Source organism: Coenobita brevimanus, chromosome 4 (assembly GCF_032717465.1).
Source record: "Coenobita brevimanus isolate Jiangsu-jjx chromosome 4, ASM3271746v2, whole genome shotgun sequence".
NCBI classification, from domain to species: Eukaryota; Metazoa; Arthropoda; class Malacostraca; order Decapoda; family Coenobitidae; genus Coenobita; species Coenobita brevimanus.
The window spans coordinates 3222895-3240744 of record NC_136957.1 but is presented as its reverse complement, the minus strand read 5'-3'; the positions used below and the strand labels follow the sequence as shown (position 1 = coordinate 3240744).

Here is a 17850-nt window from a genome sequence, read left to right as displayed (position 1 = left end):
GACACCAGTATTCTGGTGTATGGATTATTGTTTTATTCGTTTGTTTTTCCTTCCTCTGTTCTGTTATTTAAAAAAAAAAAAATACTAGCAACGTTTTTATCTTTTTTAGCATACACCGTTTTCATAATTAATCCTATACTAAACTAAATAAATTTTAAAATATTTAGCATACAAACTTTACATTCACATTTCTAGTTGTGAAAGCATCTCACGGAGCTACTTTGTCCGTCTCTCATTAACGATAATCGGACAAGGTACTTCTCTCCCGTACGCTTCAGCGACTTTTGCAAAGTTATACTACACCACACACACCACACCACGTTATACCATACCATACCGTACCATACCATACACAACATACTATACAATACCATACTATACTATACCATACTATACCATACAATAAGTAACTAAACCAAATCATACCATCCGCTTCGTCAGTGAAACTTTTCTCATCCCAAGCAAGGCGCGAACCCCCGTCTTAGCAGATGCCAAGCGAGAACGTTACCACTGAGCCGGCGAGCAGTATGGGAAAACAAGATATCTCATGAATGGCTTGAGCTATGAACATGAAACTTTCAGGTATCAAGATATGGCCAAAATCTTGGATAAGTTCGAAAATGGCCACTTGGCTTCAAGGTCAAGGTCGCCAAAGGTCAACCATTTCACCTTTGGCAGCCATTTTGGTGAGTTTCACCTTAACCCCAATTGCCCATCTTCGAACTCGTCCAAGATTTTGGCCATACCTTGATATCCTGAAAGTTTCATGTTGATAGCTCAAGCCGTTCATGAGATATCTTGTTTTCCCACACACAAACAAAGCCAACCGGCCAACCTCATAACTGGAAAAAAACATTACCACTCTACTCGCTTCACAATGCGAATGGTAATAATGGAGAACCTGAGAGAGAGAGAGAGAGAGAGAGTTCCTCTTTCACTCTTTGTCACAATTGGTCCCTGTCTCCCTCCCTTCATTCACCCCCTCTCTGCCTTCCACACTCCCTGCCTCACACAGTCCCTGCCTCACACACCGCTTGCCTCACACACACCCTGCCTCACACACACCCTGCCGCACGCACTCCCTGCCTCACACATCTGCTTTTCTGACTCCGTGCCTCACACACACTCCTTGCATCACACGCACTCCCTGCCTCACACACACTCCTTGCCTCACACACTCCCTATTTTCCTCATTCCCTGCCTCACTCACTCCCTGCCTTACACACTCTCAGTCTCACACACTTCGTGTGAGACAGGATGTGTGTGAGACACTTTCTGCCTCACACAGTCAGTCTCACACATTCCCTACCTCACACACTCCATGCCTCCCTCACCCTTGCCTCACACATTCCCTGCCTCACACACTTCCTGCTTCACGCTCCCTGCCTCACGCACTCCCGGCCTCCCTCACACCGTGCCTCCCTTACACCGTGCCTCCCTCACACCCTGCCTCACACACTTTCTGTTTCACACACTTCTTGAATCTCTCAGACAGTGCCTCCCTTACTTGCTGCCTTGCCTCCGTCCCTGCCTGCCACACACCGTACCTCCCACACTGCCTGCCTGGCTCGCAATTAGTCTCGTGCCACTACAAAGGGCGTGATATTACCTCTACACACACACACACACACACACACACACACACACACACACACACACACACACACACACACACACACACACACACACACACACACACACACACACAAAACTAACATCAGGTTTACATCTCTCTCTCTCTCTCTCTCTCTCTCTCTCTCTCTCTCTCTCTCTCTCTCTCTCTCTCTCTCTCTCTCTCTCTCCTTCAGCTTCTATGGAAACACAGGTGGTCAGGTGCAAGTGGGTACAAATACTGCCAAGGATCGGACTGATAAAATATATGTGTTTGTGTATTTCCCGTGTATTGTTACTTGCTGACAGCCTTCAGATTTTCCAACAAAGATGAATACAGACTTTTTCACGCACAAGCACCACCAGTGAACCAACTGCATGTTTAGATACACCTCTCATTAGAAATTCATGAAAGCCTCACACTTATACCCCTGCGCACAACATGGGTGGGTGCGAATCACTCTTCTGTGGCAAAAAATAACGCCCTTTGAACATGTGGCTCACGTGTTATTCAGCATCTTTATACCCGTACATGGGTTGAAAGTTCGAGGTGGAGCTGCTTGCACATGAGGAATTACTGTTTACATTAATGACTATGGTTGCTGTTCCTATTGTTATCCCAGGTTTATCTGGACGTGAAACCAGTGGACTGAAGAAAACCTGACATTGCATCCAGGAGGTCCCAGAGACTTTTGTTGAGGTTAGGTTGGAGGATTGCTTGTGATAAGGTGAGGAGAATGAGGAAATGTCTTATAGTGTAAGGCGTTGGATTTATTGACGGCTCAGTGCGTTTGGAGTTGTTATTTGTGTTGGTAAGGACACAGAGAAAGATTTTGACCACATGGTAGTCTGGTCAGATGCCAGTCAGGGAGAGGTAGTTTCTTAGGGATGAGTCTGGTGGAGTTCATAAAAGATGTTGTTTGCCCGAAGGGTTTTGGATGGGTATGGTGGCTGTATGTGTGTGTGTACGTTGATTGTGAAGTGCAGTGATGCATGGAGGAGATTGATGTCGAACCATTTTGTGTAGTGGTGGGATTTTATTTTTTGTATGTAGAACATGGTTGAAAAGGACCCAAACAGTGAAGCAATGAGTTCTGTACCTTTGTCACGTGATCCTTGACTGGGAGGAAGCTATGTTAGTTTCTTGATGCACGATACCTATATTGGTGCTTTTGTACCTCTTGTTATTGTTCTTAAAGATCTGATTTCTGTTTCTTTTCTTTTTTCTATTTCTTTTCTTTCATTCGAATTTAACCACATTTTTTTTTGTTTAGCTTGTCTGTTTCAATGTCGTAAAAATGAACTATTTATAGGATGTTCAATGAGTCCATTTGCTGTTCGAAGGCAGTACCTATTGCTGTTTCCACGGCATCAGGTTTATGGGATACCGTTGTACTGATGCAGTTTGGAAATTAATAAACTCTTGTTTGTATCTTAAGTCCAAGAATTTTGGGATGTCGCTCCAGTAAGGGTGATAAGTTAAACAGAGAGAAATAAGATGTTTGTGTTCCGTGCCTGTCTGATGTGACGAGAGCGAGTGTTCATTAATTGATGAGAACATGCATTTTTTTTCTTTAACTGAGTCTAATTTGCTGCTCTAGTGAGGGTAAGTAGTGCTGAGGTTAGTATCCTACAAGTTTTGATCTCTCCATGTACACCCTCCCAAAACGGTATCGGTACTCTTACAGCACGTACCATTCTGAAACAGGGATGAAGCATTGTGATACATGTGGCATCCTGTAATTACAAGTGCAAGTATTATCTCTGGTAATTATTAGAAATCAAAATTGCTAAAGGATTCACTTACTGGATGGTATATGTCTTGAGGCAACACATTTATAGACTCATGTGTGTCTGCGGAATTTGCTCATTTCCACAACCATCGTGCCCAAAGGGGCCGATATTTTTTGGGAGGCTGTACCTGTCTTTAATATACCCTTTAATCCTTGTCCTTCTTTCCAGTGTCCTTTCTATGTGCCCATCCTTCAGTTTTTGACTCTTCCTATAGCTCCTCTAGCCATTCCAGTTCACTTTTCTCCATGCCTCTCTCTTTCCCCTCCTTTCCTCCTGCCGTCCTTGTTCCCTTCTCCCTGCAAACCTCATTTTTTCTCCATTTCTCCTTTATCTGTGTCTATCTCCCTCTCTTCCTTTCTCCCGCGCTCTCAACATCTCTCGCTTCTCCTTCTCCTCCCTTCTTGCCTGCACTGCTCTCACTTGAAGATTTATTTGGTATCACACCTCTGTCATTTTACTTCATTGTTCATATCTTTCATCACTCTTTTTATTTCAGTCTCTCTCTCTCTCTCTCTCTCTCTCTCTCTCTCTCTCTCTCTCTCTCTCTCTCTCTCTCTCTCTCTCTCTCTCTCTCTCTCTCTCTCTCTCTCTCTCTCTCTCTCTCAGTACCTGCCATTGTTTTGCCAGCCAGTGAAAACAGTGAGGCAATTAACCCCTCACATGACCTGCCCAAGGGAAGTCTGTTTACTTCTTCCTATCCTTCTCTCCCTTCCCATCTTTGTCTGTTTACCTTCCTAATCACATACATGTATTTTTGTCTATATCTGTCTATCCTTCTATTAATCCTTTCCAAACGGTGATATCCTTAGTGTTATATTCTTGCTAGAACCAGACGATCAGATTCCGCTGTGTAGGGCCCGTTTGTTGCGAAAGGTGTTAGGAACTACTAAATGTTCATGTTCCAGTTCAGATAGTCTGTCTTGAGCTGCAGACACGGATTTAGCGGGGAGGGTGGGGGGCGTATGTCTTCACTATTTTCGGCAGACTAATGGTAACTTGTAATAAAAGACCAGAGCTGTTTGGCAATACAATATATATGCAGTTAACGTCTTACATGCATGTAATTGTAGAATCAGTTCAGCAAAAGAGGAATTTGGTATTTATTTTTCAGGAATTTGGTAAGCAGTCATCGTTGACTCAAACTTATGTCAACTCCGTTAGGAATCAAGCCTCCCTTCCCCCTTTCCAGAGACCTGGATCAGCCCCTGAGCAGCATAGACTTTTCTGGTCGTAGCAAGAATAAACAGGGAAAATAATTATCTTCAGAAAAACGTGAATCTCTCCCATTTATGCTGCTGTTATGTAAATTCGTTAGCCTACGCGTCATTTATGTTTTCAGTCTATCGATTTTTCATTCATTAACCAGCCATCCCTGTATTCAGTTACCAGATCATGCCACCATCCACAAGAATCACATTTGCCATTTTTATGGATATCGGTCGATCGTAGAGTGTATCTCATTCATCCTTTTTTTTCTTTCTTTCTTTCTTTTTTCCGATCTAACTATAAGCCACCCATCCAGTGATCCAGACTTCAAAAGCTCTTACATTACTATATCAGCTCTTTAAGTGACAGGATTTCTCGTCTGTTATTAGGCAGAATGAAGTACAAGTGCAACAACAACAGTGAGAAGGATTATCGAGACAATTTTTAATCCTGTGAGTCATATTTCCCTCAGCTTAACAGTCATTTGTTTTTACCATGAGTCAACTGAGTACATCAGTACCAGTGAAACAGTTAAACTGTCATTCATTGAGAATATTAAGCACTCATAGAATTTATCCACTTCGGTTTTTCTTATATCGAACTTTGGGGAGACTCACCATCCACTCACTCGATCTAGTGCTGCTCTCGGATGTCTGCCCTTTCCTCTCCTCCCTCCTGTCCTTGCTTCCTCTTCTGTCTTTCTTTAATTAATTCTTTCCTCGTCCTTCTGCCTACAGGTGACTTTACAATCATTCTTTTGTCTTTCTTTCCTGTTCCTTCTGCCTGTGGGTGAATCTTCACTGAGTGACAAGCCAAATGGTTTCCTGTACACCAGGAAACCATTTACTACGCTTGGTGCTAACCATATAACCAAATTATGGCGCCTGGTGGTGTAGTGGGTAAATGCGGTGCTCCAATCGGATTGAGCCGGTGAAGATTTATATCCAAGGGATTGTTGGGGTTTATTGCTCACGTAACGCCACTCAGGGATGAGAGAGACTGGTCACTCTCATCTTAAATGTCAGGACCAAGTTGCCTAGCCCCGGGCTGCAACGCTCCTCACGGGGCGGCTTAGCATTGGATGATGGATGAACTATAAGCTATTCATCGAGGATTCTAGTGCCGTATTGTTCAATAATTCATCTGCCGATAAAGCTACCGTATGTCTGGCGAAAATACCACTCTGCTCATTACGCAAGATCATTTTAGATGCGAAAACATCTCTACAAGCGGCCATGTTTGTATATCACTCATTAGCATTTGAGGGGGGGTGAGGGACGAGGTGCTTCACTCCAATAGACATTAACTAATTTAGCAAAGCCCTGCATGAGGGCTCTGGAGCTCGCACTTCACGCCTGTAGACTTTAGCGACTTTTGGGAAACTCCATAGCCTGTCAGGGCCATAAGGAAGAGGCATATTTGTTGTACTGACGCCTTTGTTCCCGTCCGCAGTCCCAACATCAGTCCTTTCATCCACTTAGCTATCTAGTTCAGTATGCCTCCCAACCAGTATTTTATGCTTTAACAGTTCACCCATACATTCCTTTAATTGCCATTCATTCATCAACCCAAAAATTTACTGACCCTTTTTAACATTCAATCAACCACCAGACATCCACCCAACATTCTACACTAAACCAACGCACACACTCATCTCCTAAACAGCCTTGGACCTATCCACTTCTCTTAAAGACATCTATTTACCTATTGATCTATCCATCAGCCTTCCACTCAGTACAACAGTTCTTCTATCATATATCCATTGACCAAAGAATCCCTGTATTCATGGCACCAGTCATGACTTACAACTGTGCAGCTCCAGTAGAACTCAGTAAATGCAATACCCATCCATTCATGCTTTTAGCCTCTATCGAACAATCATCCATCCACACAGTTCTCCAGAATGATTTTTTTTGTTTTTTTGTAAGTCCGACTCAGGACATAGGTCTAGAAGTCCTCTCCCCTAGACCCAGCAGTCCTCCTGTGTGCCACACACTTTCAAATGTCACCACTTTGGCACTAACACCCAGCGCCCATACTTGTGGAGGGTCACTAAAGATCATTATAGAAGCATTCAAACTACCAACCTGATCCCTGGCCCACTCGGGGATCGAATATGTGCCACTACAGACAACAGACGACCTCTCTAACCGTTCAGCCATCACCTCCCTCACCAGGCCGTCCTCCCGTCCCTCCAGATCTCAACAGTACAGTGCAACCATCCATCCGCTGAACTGCCCTATATCCAGATTTCTTCCTTCCAAACACCCATTTATTCATACATCGATCCATCAGCCATCCATCCAGACCTTCAAACCATAACCGTACAGTTAGTCATGCAATAAACTACCGTGGCCCTCCGCTCATCCCATACATCGCCCCTCTCCTCAATACCCATCAGTCAGCGCCCCATCCCGTCACCATACCTCAGTGCCACCCATACGAGGTTCTCTCTCTCTCTCTCTCTCTCTCTCTCTCGTTGACTCACATTTGCAAAATAAAAATAACACTTTTTAAATAAATTACTCGGGTCTAGTCTGGGTTCGAAACGGAAAAAAAGCTGTGTTCATTTTTGTAAACTTTCGCAGATAAGGATAAAATTCAAGTACCATAAAAGTCGGAATGTACTGGGGTAATTTCCGCGTTCTGTTGGCTCTGGCTTGGATGAAATTGGCGTTACTATTATCTGTAGCTAAAGTCTTGCATATGTAGTGTTAAAAGGTATATATTTCTTTCCTTCATCCATTGCTTTTAAGTCCTTCACCGCTATCATGTCTAGTTAATATACAGTTCTTACTATTACCGTATCTCATGATTTTATTCAGTATAGGAGAGTACCTTTGTTGCGACAGGGTTAGTGACGATGTATTAGCTTTACTGAATCTTCAAATCTTAATAAAATCGTCCATATATTGACTAGTAAGAATAAACCAGGGCCTCATTTTAGTGAAGTTATTAAAGTCGGATGCAAATGTGATGAAAGACAGTGCCAAAATAATCAGTGGAGGCAGAGTGAATGGCACAGTGGACGTTGGTAGAAAGGAGAAGCAAGGACGATGGGTGGGAAGAAGTCAAAGTGGTAGTAGAGAGAAGGAAATTGGAAGTAAAAGTTTAAGAAGTATATACGTGTCGTGATCAGTTCTTCTTCTTATTTTTTTTTATTTCCCACTGGCCCAATAATGGGGATAAGAGGGCTCCAGAAACGGGAATGGGAAAGTACATGGGTAAATAAGTAATATAGAGAGAGTCAGTTAAATGGGCAATACATTAGTTCACATATTGCCCACATCTTCCAAAGTCTCGGTTCTGAGTCACAGGCCCGATGACACACACACACACACACACACACACACACACACACACACACACACACACACACACACACACACACACACACACACACACACACACACACACACAAAACCTCCATACAACATCATTCACTTTGAGAGAGACTTTATCAATTGGACGGGTTAGTCGTCTTCATGAATCCCCTCACTGCTATACTCCTTTTACCTTGACTTGCCCTAAATTGCCCTGAGTTCATTTTAGACACTAAGTTTGAAGAGCATACTAATACAAGAACATAAGGCTCGTCAGGAAACAGTGCTATGGAAAGGGCATAGAGGCAAAGCATTGTCACAGACCTACGTGAAGTGGAAATGACGAAAAATCTGGCCCAAGTTAAGGTGAACGTTCTATAGAAGGCTGTCTTAACCCCTTCAACACAGGAACGTCTTTATTTCATTTTATTCTTGCTCCTGACAGACGATTTTTGTCATCTAGAGGGAAATCTGTCATGGTCAGGGCGAACTGGAGTCTATATCTGACCTCTTCGTTCAAAATCGCTCTAAGAACTGAGAAAAATCGTTTGAAAATAGCAAGATTAACAAGAGAGAAAGAGAGAGAGAGAGAAAAAAAAAAAGAGAGAGAGAGAGAGAGAGAGAGAGAAACAGCTACATCACACTGTACCGGTTCTCTCTCTGTAACCCTTACAGACTAGGACGTCCTTCTCTGTTTCACTTTTGTCGCTAAATATATATTTTTTCATATTTACCCCTTGAATCTCTCTCTCTCTCTCTCTCTCTCTCTCTCTCTCTCTCTCTCTCTCTCTCTCTCTCTAACTTCACTCACAGTCTTTAGGAGTTGCTTGTCTTACTAGTCTCTCTCTCTCTCTCTCTCTCTCTCTCTCTCTCTCTCTCTCTCTCTCTCTCTCTCTCTCTCTCTCTCTCTCTCTCTCACACACACAGCCTTTAGGAGTTGCTTGTTCTACTACTCTCTCTCTCTCTCTCTCTCTCTCTCTCTCTCTCTCTCTCTCTCTCTCTCTCTCTCTCTCTCTCTCTCTCTCTCTCTCTCTCTCTCTCTCTCTCTCTCTCTCTCTCTCTCTCTCTCTCTCTCTCTCTCTCTCTCTCTCTCTCTCTCTCTCTCTCTCTCTCTCTCTCTCTCTCTCTAACCTCACTCACAGTCTTTAGGAGTTGCTTGTCTTACTAGTCTATCTCTCTCTCTCTCTCTCTCTCTCTCTCTCTCTCTCTCTCTCTCTCTCTCTCTCTCTCTCTCTGTACTTATGTAGCAACGAATGACGGTATGAGTCCTATTACAAGTGCCTTTGGTGGCTTAGTAACACATCTTCCTCGGCGATTTACTCTGGGCATCACACCTAAACATCCTCCACGCAAATATTTAGTGGGAAGTGATTTTTTTTTATTTTTCTGTTTTTTTTTAGGGATGTGATATTTGCGGAAACATGTGATTGATGGCTGCCTAGTTTATGTACTTTTCCTTGTAATCTTGTCCCATCCAGACGATTTTGATGGCCTTGTGAGGGACCTGTACCAGTGAAGGGGTTTTTGAAGGCTGTATCTAACCCCTCCATTAGAAAAGTCTCTCCTAAGCTGAGTGAAATCGTCTGAGGATAGCGAGAACAAACTTAGAACCACGACATGGTGCTGAAGGGGTTAATGTTAGATACACTGCTAGAGCACATGTGTTAGAATGGTGAAGGAACAGTGTAGATGATACGGCAGTTATTAGTGAAAATGTTCTGTCCATCTATCTATCTATAGCCAGACGCCTTAATCCCATAAGGGGTGGCCACTTGTCTTTGTCTTTTTAGTTGTGTGTTTGACGGGGAGGGGAACAAACCCTCCTCCTACCCACTTGTTGACATGTAGGGAATGTTAAACGTGATGTATCCCAATAGGACTCATCACAGAAAATTACTTATGCAAAAATTTACCCTAGCTTGACTTGATATCTCTGAAACAATACATAATATCTGTGTGTGTGTGTGTGTGTGTGTGTGTGTGTGTGTGTGTGTGTGTGTGTGTGTGTGTGTACATATAACGGGGTTCAGTCGTTTTCAGGTGTGGGTATGCTTCCTGGCGGTGGAGGTAAGCAGGTGCGGTGAGACGTAGCGTAGCCGCCTGACGCTGAAGAACAACGGAAAGAGACGTAAACCATATTCTTATTCTTATATTACCCATAGCTGACAAAGACGATGTTTTTGTGTGTGCTGTACTTTTAGGGGATGTGGTGTGAATTTAAAGATAATTTGGCAATGTTTTAATTTGTTATTGGACCAAAATGGCCTTTGTATATCTATGAGTTTCTACCAGTATATCATTGTGACTGATAATATATATGTCTGTCTGAATATCTGTCTGTCTGTCTGTCTGGCTGTCTGTTTACCGCATCTATCTTGTACAACTGAGGTGTTTTGGATTCATTCTCACTGTTATACATGATATCAAAATAAAAGGTCAACGTAATTTTTTGCATTCTGGTTATCTAAGTGGAAGTTACAGAAGTATTTTCATCTGAGTATCGTCATAGCTATGCATTTTCTGTGTGCGTGTGTTTGTGTGTGTGTGTGTGTGTGTGTGTGTGTGTGTGTGTGTGAGAGAGAGAGAGAGAGAGAGAGAGAGAGAGAGAGAGTAAAAAAGACGAGCTCAGAATCTGTAAGAACGAAAACGTACCTGCCACTGGTAGTTACAGGCATGAATGAAGTCTTGAATTGGGTATAAGTACACAGTTTGTCACAGAAAAAACAGATTTATTGACTGGGTTGTATAATACCGTATAAGGACAAGTATTTTCCAAGTATTTCCTCTTTTCTTCGAACCTGTACTCCCCCTCCCCATTTTATTTTCTCCCCTCTCACTATTTTCTCCTTCATCCTATACCCTCACCCATTTTCCTTGTTTTCACGCCTTCCTGTCCCTCTGCCTCTACGACCTCCCTTTCCCCCTTCTCCTTTTCAGTTTCTCACCGCTCTCACTTCCTGTCTTCCTCTCTCACTCCCCCCTCCCACTTTCTTTCCTCTCTCACTCCTTCTGTCTTCCCCTATCACTCGCTCTCCCTGCCCCTGTCACTCCTCCTGCCTGCTTTAACACTTCCTCTTCCTGTGGCCACCTCCCACCCACTCCATATCTCCTTATTCCTCACTTCTTTTCCCTTCCTTCCTTTCCTCTCATTTTTTATCTTCTTTCCGTCAGCCCCCCTTCTTGCTCCACTCACTCCCCCATCTTTGCTCCCATTATATTCTTCTCCCAGTCCCCCTCACCCTCTCCCTGCCTCCCCTCCCAGTCTCTTTATGCTTTATCTTGTCTTCCTACCCCCCTGCCTCCCTCCTTCGCCTTCTCCTGTTCCTGTTACTCTTTCCCTGCTTCTGCACACACTCCCTCCCATCCCTCCCTCCCTGTCGTCCTCTCTCCCTCACTATGTTATGTCACCCCTTCCCACACCCCTCCCCCTCTCTCCCCCTCCCCTCATCCCCTCCCTGCCGTCATACCATCATCACAAGGATAATATCATCTCAGGTCTGACTCTGGTAATTAGACCCTCCTCTTCCTCTTCCTTCCTCTCCTTCTTTCATCTCTTTCCTTTCCCTTCTCCCTCCTTATGTTTCTTTCTCATCTTTGACTCTTCCTTTCTCTGCGTCTCGCTTTTCTCCTCCTCTCCCTTCTTTTCACTCTGTTTCTCCCTTTCTCTTCTTACTTCATCATCTCCCTTCCTCTCACTCTTCTTTATCGTGAGTTTTCGTGTGTCCTAACCCACTCAATCGCCATTCCTTCCCTTCATCCTCTCCCTTCCTGTCACTGTTCTTCTCCCGTCATTTCTCCTCTGCCTCCTACTCTTCCATTATTGACGTCCACACTTTCTTCCTCTTCCCTGACTCACCATCTCTCTTTTATTTCATTCCTTTTTTTTTCTTTCTTTCTTTAGCGACTCTTATAGGCTGTCACTTCTTTATATTTGTCATCTTCGTATTTCTTTCTGTTTCTATTTCTCTCCCTATTTTCTCCTCATTTACCCTTCCTTGTTTCCTCATTCATTTGTCAGTTTCTCTCTCAGCTTTAACTTTTCCTTTCGCTTTCCTTCTCTCAATGATCATCTACCATATTTCTTCCTTTCTTCTTGCCCTCTCTCTTTCTTCTTCTCATACTTCTCCTGTTTATTCGATTTACTCTTCTTTTTTCTATATCTGACTTATCTTTTTTCTCTTCCTCTTGCTTTCTTTCTTTCGTCATTTATATTTATTGCGAGCGAGCGAGCGATATTTACATTCAGTTAAGTTTGGGAATGAGCGGCCTGGCCCGACCCGCCCGGCAAGAAGCAGCTGATAACTTTACTCATATGTGAAGTAGAACTGAAATTCATTCTGCATGTTATAGATTCATTCAGTATATAGATTTTGTTATCCACTAAAATCTCACCCATAAAGGCGTAAGAACTCCATGGAATCTCGAGTTTTCCAAGGGAGTGTTCGGTTCTTTTCGGTGAACACCTCAGTTACGAAATCATTTTTAAAAAGTTTTTCCTTCTCAACACTGTGTTTTTTGGCGTCAGCTCTAACAATTAAATATAGGAGATTCCGCCTATAATCTTATATCGAGAGAAAAGGCGATAGCATGGCGCTCGCTCGCTCGTTACACGCTCACAGTGCGCACTTTGCCGGTTTCTCTACTCTGTCTTAAACATCCTTATTAACCGCTTGGTTCATTCTTCCTCTCTATTCCCTTTCCTTCTCTTCGTGTACACCCGCCACTTCCTCTTACTTTTCTCTCTTAATTCATTTCACTGGTCAATTTTTCTCATTTCCTCTCCCCTCAATTCCTTTCACTTTTTTTAATCGCCGGTTTCATTTTCTCTCCAACTCTTCTTGTCATTTTACTAACGTCTTTCTTCCTTACCTTAATCTTTCCTTCTCTTATCCTTCTGTCTTCCTTGCTCTCGCTTTTCTTTCCCTTTCAGTCTCTCTCTCTCTCTCTCTCTCTCTCTCTCTCTCTCTCTCTCTCTCTCTCTCTCGGCCTTTTATTTCCTCTTTTTTTCTCCACTTCTCTTCTTTGTATCTCTTGTATTTTTCCTCCTATTTCGTTAGTCTCCCTTATTCTTCCTTATCCTGCTTCATCCTCTTCCCATCCCTCGTCTTTCTCAGTTTTGCCGAAAATTAAACAACAGGGATGCAATTAGTGTGAGTAAATAGCTATTGATCACCGTTTACCCCCCCCTCTCTCTCTCTCTCTCTCTCTCTCTCCTTTAACTGTTTTCTTTCTATATGTATATATATATTGTTATCCACTCTTCTTTGTAATTCTTGTACTTCGTTTTACGTTTCACTAATTTCCCTTTTTCCTTCTGCTCTTTCCTCTTCTTTTCCCCGTACTTCTTCTCTTGAGAGAAAAAAAAAAAAAAAAGCTCTTAGTGTGAGTAAGTAGGTGTTGATCATTCCTCTCTCTCTCTCTCTCTCTCTCTCTCTCTCTCTCTCTCTCTCTCTCTCTCTCTCTCTCAAACAAATTTATCCATCTCCACCCATTCCTTCCACAACCCATTTTCTTCAAACCTCCTCACTCCATCTAGCTTCGTTTTTTTTTTTTTTTAACTCTGATAAGATGGGCATATATTTGACTCTACCGTGTGTGTGTGTGTGTGTGTGTGTGTGTGTGTGTGTGTGTGTGTGTGTGTGCGTGCCAGCCAACTTGTCTGTCTGTTAATAATATAATAAAAAAAAAACTATTGTATGGTATGGTATAACTGAGAATCGTCCAAGTAACAACTGATTAAATACTAAGTGACTTACGTGGTCATGAATAACGGGAGAGAGAAGATGTTACTATCATGGTGGAGGTATGCGCTCTCTGAATGCTCTTGTTCCCTCTTAATTTCATACGTGACTGTTTCCTTCTCCTATACTCTTCACTCTTAAATCTCTCTCTCTCTCTCTCTGTGTGTGTGTGTGTGTGTGTGTGTGTGTGTGTGTGTGTGTGTGTGTGTGTGTGTGTCTGTCTGTCTTTCCTATCATCCCTTCACCTTCCCTTCCTCTTTACTCTCGTCACCTATATTTTTTTTTTATTTACCTTCCCCTCTCGACCCAACTCTGACCTTCACTTTGTCCCTTCCATTTTCCTCGCCATCCCCCTCGCATTTTCCTCTCCCATCTCCCGTCCTTCCTTCCCCATGTACCAATATCCTGGGCTGTCTATCCTTCGAAAATTTCAGGAGATAAAATAGTAGAAGATCATGCCTTTGGGGGAAGTCTGGGTTCACATCAGTCAGTTGGAGCAAGTGAGAGAGAGAGAGAGAGAGAGAGAGAGAGAGAGAGAGAGAGAGAGAGAGAGAAGGGTATGGCAGCGTCAAGAGTGAGGTGGGCCAAGGAAGGGAGAAGAGTGATGAGGAATGTGGTAGAATGAAGCAATGTGAAGTGGAGTGAGGCAGCGTTTGTGAGAATGAAGCAATCTGATTATAGTGAAGCAGGGTGAGGTGCAACGAGGTAGAGTGAGGTGCAATGAGGTAGGGTGAGGTGTAATAAGGTAGGGTGAGGTGCAATGATGCAGAGTGAGGTGCAACGAGGTAGAGTGAGATGCAATGAGGTAGGGTGAGGTGCAATGAGGTAGGATGAAGTGCAATGAGGTAGGGTGAGATGCAATGAGGTAGGGTGAGGTGCAATGAGGCAGAGTGAGGTGCAATGATATAGGGTGAGATGCAATGAGGTCGGGTGAGGTGCAATGAGGTAGGGTGAGATTTAATGAGGTAGAATAAGCAATAATTCGGAAAGCACAGTCGTATGAGGCAGGGTGAGTTGAAGTGAACCAAGATTATGCAGCTAGAATCAGGATACGGTGAATTAAGACCAAGTGAAAAAACAAAGGTAACAACAGATGATGTAAATTTCTCTCTTAAAAGTATGAAAAGAGGAAGGAACCCAAGAGAAGATGGAAGAATAGACGATTTACTAACAGATGCAGGAGCAGAAATTCAAATCGGACTAGCCCATTTATTTGCTCCATGTACAAAGGAAAAAAAAATCCGTAAACACTGTGGAATGCAATAGTTACCTTGCTTTAAAAGAAAGGCGTTTCAAAAGATCTTCGTAACTACCGACTTATTTGCTTATTATCAGTTATTTACAAACTCTTCAGCAAAATTCTTGCGAACAAATCTGGAAGAAAACCAACCTCGTGAGCAGGCAGGATTCCGACCCTGCAGTTTTGATTGGTACTAACACCATGATTCAACATTCTATTCAACTGATATCTGCATGTGGTAGTATTACAGTAAAGGGACTTTACATATCACACATGAATTTATCCACACCCTGTCCTTTCACAGCTAAATTCGGTGACACAGTCTAACATAACTCTTTGGTCATTCGACTCCTGATCATGTGCACACGATGAATCTGCTGAGAAAGCTACAGAATATAATTAACCACTGTGCATAGGTTTTGTCAATTACGAAAAGGCTTTTGACTCAATGGAGCACACAGTAATTATTAATTCATTGCAGGGACAAGGAGTAAATGAGAACATTGTAAAAGTACTCGAAAACAAAGGGAACTGCTAGAGTTAAGTTACATAAAAACTCAGAAAAAAATAAACATGAGAAAGGCGTGCGCCAAGAAGATACAGTTTCACCAAAATTATTTACAGCATGAATTTAAAGTATTTTCAGACAGCCAGAATGGGAAAACAAATAAGTAAACATGGATTGAGAAAACTTAAACCATATACGATTTGCAGATGATATTGTCCTAATCTCGGAAACTGCAGACACTGTAACAGAGGTTAAATGACCTAAGTAGAGGACGTCTTATATGTAGGGCTAAAGATGAACCGCAGTAAAACTAATATGTAATCCCGATGCACCAAAGAGCGTCATTTGAAAAAAAAAAAAAAAAATGAATTTCTTGAAGAAGTTGAGATGTACAATTACTTGGGGAATACCGAAAAAAATTGAGAGACCATGAAAAGAAATAAAAAGATGCATTGTAATTGGACAGAACTCATTCAGTAAACATAGAGACATCATGAAAAATAGCGTGCCATTCTGTATGAAACGAGAAGTATATATCAAATGTGTAATCGCAGCTATGACGTACGGTTGCGAACCTGGAAACGGACAAAATCAATGGAAAATAAACTAGTGTGTTCTCAAATAGCAATGAAAACGTCAATGTTGGGAACATTTTTTGAGAGGCAGGAAGAGATCGGCTTGGGTGAGAGAGAGCAGACTTAAAGACTTTATAGAAGTTATAAAAGAACAGAACGGAGGTGGGCAGGCCATAATGCAAGAATAACCGACGGAGCAAGAGGCTGACTGACTGGACACCAAGAGACCACAAGCGTAGCAGAAAAAGGTCAGACAGGAGATGGAGAGATGAGATGACAAGTTTGCGAGGAAAACTTGGCAGAAATTGGTTCAGTCAAGGAATTCGTGAAGGCTGGGGGAGGCCTTTATTCAGCAGTGGACTTGCAATGGCTGCTACTGATGATGATGATGATGATATAAAATGAGCTAGCAAGAGGCAGAGTAGGTGATGGCAGGGTAAAGCACAGTATTAAGAGTGGCGTAGTGTACTGGAATGAGGCAGCGTTGATGACGCGGGGTGTGGTGGTGTGAAGTAGGATGAGGTGGAAATGAAGGTGTGGGGGATGTAGTGGGTGTGGCTGAATGGAGTGTAATGGAGTGGAGTGTAGTGGGATGTGTTGAAGAAGGGTGGAGGTGGACTGGGATAGGGAGAGGTGGAGTGGATATGGCTTGGGTGAAACAGGGTGGACTGGGACTGAGCGGCGTGGATCGAGGTAGGATGGGCCTGGGAGGAGTAGGAAGGGTGAGGCAGGATGGGGTGGGGTGAGGTAGGCTGGTCATTGGTCGGCTATAAAGCGTGATTTACCGGCCAGTTACTGTGAGTGAGTCATTAAATAGAGTACTGCTGCCTGCTTCATGCTGTACCTGCCTCGCTAACTGCCTACCCTTTCTTTTTCCCTGCCTGCCTTACTGTTTATCTGCCTCTCTTCCTCCCTCCCTGCCTAAATATTCTACGTCCCTGAATTCCTTCATCTGTACCTGCCTCCCTTCTTCCTTTCCAATGCCATACCGTCTATACATCCCTGTCTGCCTCTCTAATCCTGTCTCCCTACCACTCTCCCTGCCTGTCCTCTCCGCATCCCTGCATTCCTCGCTCCACACCTTCCTCCTTACTCCTCTCCCTGCCAGCCGTCAATGCCTCTCTCCCTAATCCTTCTTATACCTTTCCAGTTCCCTCCTTACCATCTTCCCTCCCATCCCTTCCTGGTCTCTCTCCATCCTTACATGACCTCCATCCTATTTTCCTCCCCCGTTGCCTTCCTACCTGTACCTGTCCCACTCCGTACAGCTCTATCAGAATCCATACTTCCCCCCATGCCATTGTACTTGTCTCCTTCCCTCCCTAACTACATACACACACTCATCCCTGTCTCTGTACTTAACAACGTTCATCTCTCTCTCTCTCTCTCTCTCTCTCTCTCTCTCTCTCTACCTGCTTCGGCCCCTCTGTACTTGTCTCCCTATCCTCTACACACACACACACACACACACACACACACACACACACACACACACACACACACACACACACACACACACACACACACACACACACACACACACACACACACACACACACACACACACACACGTCAACACGACCAATAAAACTCAGTGCAATGATGGTCAAACATTAGTGTAACGCAACAGCAATTAGTGTAACCCATCACAACTCTCGCTAAAAGTTACTGCCGCCCAACACTCAGGAAATTAGCTGCGTGGCCAGGGTTGTGTAGTTGTGGTGCTGCTGAGGGGGAGGTTACAGGGATGGCCATTTTACCTGGGAGAACGTCCTAATACTGTATTCTCGTCGGTTAAGGAAGCTCCCTAACACCTCTTCCTTAGCGATTTATTTCTGGATGCAACTAATTT

At 43.4% G+C, this 17850-nt stretch overlaps 1 protein-coding gene across 1 annotated transcript in view; it reads right to left on the bottom strand.

Annotated features, from left to right (window-relative positions):
• The window catches only part of LOC145395053 (roundabout homolog 1-like), a 138674-nt gene that overhangs the window by 114888 nt on the left and 5936 nt on the right, over positions 1–17850 (bottom strand). The gene's annotated exons all lie outside the window — the stretch shown is intronic.